Raw genomic sequence first — 6,569 nt, forward strand, 5'->3', positions numbered from 1 at the left:
TTTTTTCGGCTAAGGGTTCCATAGATAACACAAACAGCATTGGGGATAAGGGACATCCCTGCTTCACTCCTCTCTGGAGCAAAATTTCTTTTGTATAATTATCATTAACTTTAATCATTGCCTTCCCTTCTCTATAAATTTCTTTTAATGCTATCAAAAAGGGACCGTCAAATCCAAATTTACTTAGTACTTGAAATAAATACCCATGACTTAGAGTGTCAAATGCCTTATATACATCTAATTTTAAAAGGGCAAATCTTCCTTCACTGTTTCCGTGATGTAGAGTATTAATTACATTCCTTATAGGGTGTCCAATATATCTCCCTTTAACAAAACCATATTGATCCTCTCCTATTAATCTTGGGAGTGTTTTCTCTAATCTATTTGCTAAAATTTTTGCAAAAATTTTATAATCCTGGTTTGTTAAACTAATAGGCCTATAAGAGTTGGGGTCCGTCGGGTCTCTCGATTGTTTCAAGATTATCATGATTTCTGTTTTCCTCCATGATTCAGGGGCTCTCCCTCCCTTCATTATCTTGTTAAACAAACTCTGCATTTCTGGAACTATTAAAGGCCCCACCATTTTATAAAATTCTGATGTAAAACCATCTAAGCCTGGTGATTTCCTACTTTTTAAATTTTTAATAACTGTCAAGATTTCTTGTTGTGTGATTTCTTCATTTAAAATTGCTAAATCTTGTTTCTTAATTTTGTTCACAATAGCTTCTTCAAATTGTTTCTCTTCATTTACTTTAAATAACTTACTATAAAAATCTTCAAAGATCTCCCTTATTTGTTTGTCTTTAAACACCTTACTTCCCGTTTCATTTTTCATGCACCCTATCTTTTGTTTTTCCTTTCTTTTCTTCAAATAGTTTGCCAATCTTTTCATCGAGTTTATATTTATTCTCTGATACTCATTCCTCACCAATAAATCTTTTTTCCACAAAAACAAATTATCTAACTCTTGCAACTCATCTTTCACCCTATTCAACTGTTCCTGTATTTGTCTTTCAAACTTCACCTGTAATCTTCTTTGTAATTCAACTATCTCCTTTAGTTTTTGTTCCCTTTTAAAATTCACCTTTCTTCTAAAATGAATTTCTTTAGAAATACATATTCCCCTGATTACTGCCTTTGCAGCATCCCAAATTATATCTTCCTCCGCAGATCCTTTATTTTCTTTAAAATATTTTTGTATCCCTCTTATTAAATCCTCTCTATCCTTTTGTTGCAAAAATATCCTAGAGTTAAACCTCCACCTTCTAACTTTCTGTTCCTCCTCCAAACCAATCTCAACAAGTAATGGTGCGTGATCTGAAATCCATATAGCTCCTGTTTCCACTCTATTAACTTCCATATCGTTAGTTTCTTTCACTAAGATATGATCAATACAGGAAAACTTTTTATACCTTTTTGAGAAAAAGGTAGGATGCTTTTCATCCTGCAGGAGACTAAATACCTCTTTAAGTTTCCATTTTTTTAAGTTTACTTTCTTATTTTCCCTAATATCATTATTCAAATCCCCTGCAATTAACAAGTCTCCTTCATAAAATGACTGCAATCTTTGAAAGGTTCGGTTCAAAAATAGGGTTTGTCCTTTGTTAGGTGCATAAATACATGCCAAAGTATACTTCTTTCCATTCATCCTGAATTTCACAAAAATAAATCTTCCATCTCTATCTTTACATTGTTCCAAAACATCTATATTCATTCTAGAGTGCAAGAGAATGGCCACACCCCTTGCTTTGTTTGTTCCCCTTGACTCTATCTGCAAACTCCAGTCAGTAGACTTCATCAAAGGTCTTACGTCTCTCTTACTCTTATGCGTTTCCTGCAGACACAGAATATCAACCCCTTGATCCTTTATCATCTTATTTAATCTATAACGTTTCAGATCTGAGGCCAAACCATTCACATTTAAGGAGAGTACTTTAATTATCCTCCCCATTTTTTGTCTATCTCAACTCCCCCTGGTGTGCCCCTATTATTTACTATTTTTTGATGGTCTTTCCCTTCCCCATAGCCCAAAAATAACCCCTTCCCAAGGAGTTGGGTAAGGATTCTATATCCCCCCATTTTCGTCTCTATACGTGGAGATCTGTCTACCCACATACTCCCCCCCCCAAAAAAATTTCATTCTTTTCAACCAACACTAACCAAAACAAGAAAAAAAAAACTATTTTCACGTGGTATAACTTTTACATTCCTGAAGGAAGCTTATTCATATTTACAGTCACATATAAATTCCCTCAATCTTCTTCTTCTTCTTCTTCTCCTCCCTCCTTCTCTTCTTCGGCCTCCTGAGTAGTACGTTGTATGTTAAGTCTGTATAGTAACTTCTCCGCCTCTGCTGGGTTGCTAGCTTTCAAGAGTTTTCCATCTTTAAAAATTAAAATATTGGCTGGATAACCCCAGGAAAATAAAACACCATTCTCATGCAACTTCTGTGCAAAGGGTTTCATAAGTCTTCTTTCATTCATGGTTTCTGGTGATAAGTCAGGGCGAGGAAATATCTTCTGTCCCTGAAGTTGTAAGTCTTTAATTTTCCTGAGTTTGTTCCAAACATAATTCTGCGTTTTCTCTCTTGAAAAAGCTATTATAATGTCTCTAGGCCTGGCTCCAGGCTTTGGTTTCGGTTTCAGAGATCGGTGAGTGCGTTCAAGGTCCTCATCTGTTATATTTATGCCATGTTCCTGAAAAAAAGCAATTACAGTCTTCCCAAGGTCTCCTGCAGCAATGTCTTCTGTTACTCCTGAAAGTCTTAAGTTCCTTCGCCTTTGGCGGTCTGATAATATAGCCAGCCTTTTTTTTAATTGCTGTATTTCTTTCTCGTTGTTTTCACTTTTTTTCACAGCATTATCTGCAGCTGACCTTGCTGTTTTAACCTCTTCCACTAATTGCCCAAACTTAGATTGAAGCGCTTTTAGGTCTTGTCTAATATTTTTCTCCATATTAGTTATCAACTCCGACAGTTCTTTAACTTCACGTTTTGTCGCCATTATGCTTGTTATGTTGTTTTGTTGTTTTCACGGAGAGTATTATTGCTTGTAATTAGCAAGGAAAAACTCACCAAGTCAAGGGAAAGTTTGTAGCTGAGTTTCCGGAACCTCCTCAAAAGTTCCTTCAGGCTTATCTTTCAATTGTTTGGTTGTATTATAGTTTTATCTGTAAGTTTCCTGGGGGGCGATGTAAAGGCGTCTAGCTTCGTCGACGCATGCGCAGATCTCCCCCTACCCCACCTGGATTAACAAGTGGCTCTGATAAAATCCAAAGCCACTCTGCAAATATGTTCCTGCTGTTGCCAAGTAGGAGTCTTAAAGAAAACTCCAGAGCATAGCTAGAAAGGGAAATTCTTTGGGCACCGGTATTTTTATTTCAGAGTTTGGACTGTGACCTATAAAAAGAATTAGCTACCATTATAGCTTTGAAGTCTAAAATATTTTAGTTATTTAAAAGTGCCTTTTTATTTCCTTATTTCCCATAGACACTGAAAAACGCTACTTCCAAATTTCTTTTTAGAGAAAACTACATGATACAAGACATTGGCAAATGCTAGAATACATCGGCACTTTCAATCTACTTCTTTGTCACATCTGTACTCACAACAGAATGCAAAGCATACCATAAGGCAATACCTGAATCATTGGGTGCCAATTATTCACTATTTAGGAAGGCCATCCCCACATAATTATAAAGATAACATTATATATAAAGAAATGACATTACACCTCATTAAGTTGTAATCATAATACTGCTGGCTTTGTTAATGAAAAATAATATTTACATACAGCTACTTATTTGTAACCATTTAATTCAAACTTGTGTCAAAATTACAATCGAACACAGAAACTTCGGGGAAAAAACATTAGTGTGAGATGGTGAGGCAGTAGATGCACTTTCTTCTAGCAGCTTGTCACCACAACATACATGCCACCAAATTCTTTCCAAGTGAACTTTTGGAATAATTCTTGGGGCTCATAGATTATCCAGACTATTGCAACGAACTGAGCGGTAAATATGATCAACAGTGACAAACGTTGCCCAAGACCTACTACATGTCTTTCAGTCTTAATGAATCATGTAGCAGGCTGGAGAAGCGCAAGGAAAGTTGGCATGGGAATCCAAAATAAATCCCAGTTCTATACAGTGGTGCCTCATTTAACGATTGCCTCGTTTAACGATGTATTCGCTTAGCGATGAGGTTTTAGGAGCAATCTTGTGCTCCGTTTAGTGATGTTTCCAATGGGGGAATTTCACATAGCGATGTTCGGGACCTTGCGTCACTTAGTGATAACAGTTTAGGTCCCCCTGTTTCGCTTAGCGATGTTTTTGACAGCTCCATTTTCGCTATTTTTAAAAGGTGTTAAATTGTTTTAAAAGGATTTAGAGTGCTTGAAATCGTTAGTGCACTGAATAAACTGAATAAATGAGGGTCCATATAGAATGGATTGGGGTTCTAAGAATGGATTGTTATACCTAGTGCATGAAATGGGTTTTGGTGTTCCTTATGTTTTTTGTTATTTTATTCATTATTTCAGTATTGTACACTCATTGTTCCCAATATGAAATTCTGTCTTTTATTTGCTGTAAGCCACCTTGGGCCCTTTTAAAGGAGGAATGTGGGTAAAAAATATTTTAAATAAATAAAAGCAGCTAAGCTCTGAACAAGACTGGAGAATGACCTTCTTTTCTCCCCATTCCACCCACAGAAAGTTCTTTGGCAACATGAAAAGGATTCATTTTGCAATTAACAGTGCTTAACCTTTACAGTGAATAATAGGTCCCAGCTAGCAAGCCAACATTTTAATACATGGAATCTTAATACTGTTAATGTTGTTACTAGCTAATATTTCTTGTACTGAATTACAAAGATGCTGAGCAGTTCATAATTACAAAACTTCACAGTTCTACCTGAAAAAGCCCTAAGAGTATTTCTGCTGTTAGCAGGAACCACACAAAACTTTTTTTGAATTAAAATTTTAGATGGCTTTAGGCTGTCAAGATGTGAAATATGGCTACAGGATTGTGTGGCCTAGAAAATTCAAATTGTACAGCATCTGTTAAAATATGCTTCTTTCCATTTTCACATTTTTCTATTAGCCTCATAGAACTCACAGCTGACATAGAACTATTCATCTATGTTTTTCTAAAAATACAGAACAAGTTAGAATCATAGAATCATAAAGTTGGAAGGCCCCTATAAGGCCATCAAGTTCAACCCCCTTCTCAATGTAGGAATACAAAAGAAAAGATACCTGATGGGTGGTTTTCTTGATTTCTCTTGAATGCCTTGTGTTGGAGAACTCACCATCTCTCAAGGCAATTGGTTCCACTGTCATACTGGTCTAACAATTAGGAAGTTTTTCCTAATATTCAACCAAAATCTGGCTTCCTGTAACTTGAGCCCACTGTTGTGTGTCCTGCACTCGGGGATGATCGAGAACAGGTCCTGCCCTCCTCTGTATGACAGCCTTTCATGTATTTGAAAAATACTATCATATCTTCCCTCGGTCTTCAGAACCTTGTATGTTCAGTGGATTAAAAAATGTGGTTGGTTGGGAAAGGCCAATACGAATACCTTCAAACAAGTCAATGGACTTAATCCAAGTGTCAGTCTCAGCATGGGTAGACCCACTAAATTAGAGGCATCTATATAAGTTTTGATTTACCAAAGTCCCATTAATTCAATGTGTCTAACTCTAGTTATGACTAACAGTTGGATTTTGTGCCAGCAGAAACCTACCATTGTTGGAACTTCAATCATGCAAGGGCAAAAACAAGTCAGGGTCCTGGCATGGTGGCAACGTTTTTATGTTCACATAACGGCTGCAATCACATCAATGGGTCAAGAGCAATCTTTGCATACCACCGTGCTTATATAAGACAAAGGAAGGGAACGCAGGTGCAAGGAGGGGCTTCACTGGGTTTCTCAAAAATCACTAGAATGATAATCTTACAAAGGGGAGTGTTGGTACCACACAGCTCTTTGCAGAAAGAAGTTACTTTACACCACCAGCACCCAACCTGCAACAGGTGACCCAACTCTTAAAATATTTTATTTGAAACACAGCCCCTTCGCCCTCAGAATACCATCCATTTACAATGGAATGAGTTACAAAACCCGAGTAAGCACTGCCAGAATTTGAGATATGCTAAATGAAACCTGGGTCTTCACAGAAAAGCAGCAAGGGATGATTCATCCTTTCTCACAACATCGCCAGCATGTGATGGAGGAAAAGTAGGTGTCCTTTTTCAAATGTAGCAGGTGATCAGAATCACTATCTCTACAATTTTCCTTGTACTGTATTCTGGAAAGATCCAGAAGTTTTTTTAAAACACATCCTAAGTGAAATTACATTGTTAATCTCAAGTAGAGCAGATGCAATGAATGAATGGGATGGTTTAAATCAACAGTTATGTAAATCACATACACTCAGTAGACTGCCAAATGGAATTTGTCTGGATTAACAGCTGTATATAACTTCAAATAGCAATGTGTAGTTACATATTTGAAACTTTCAAGCTATATTAAACTTAAATAGTAAAAAAAAGTCTCATTCAGTGCA

This window comes from Pogona vitticeps, chromosome 5 (genome assembly GCF_051106095.1).
Source record: "Pogona vitticeps strain Pit_001003342236 chromosome 5, PviZW2.1, whole genome shotgun sequence".
Lineage (NCBI taxonomy): Eukaryota > Metazoa > Chordata > Lepidosauria > Squamata > Agamidae > Pogona > Pogona vitticeps.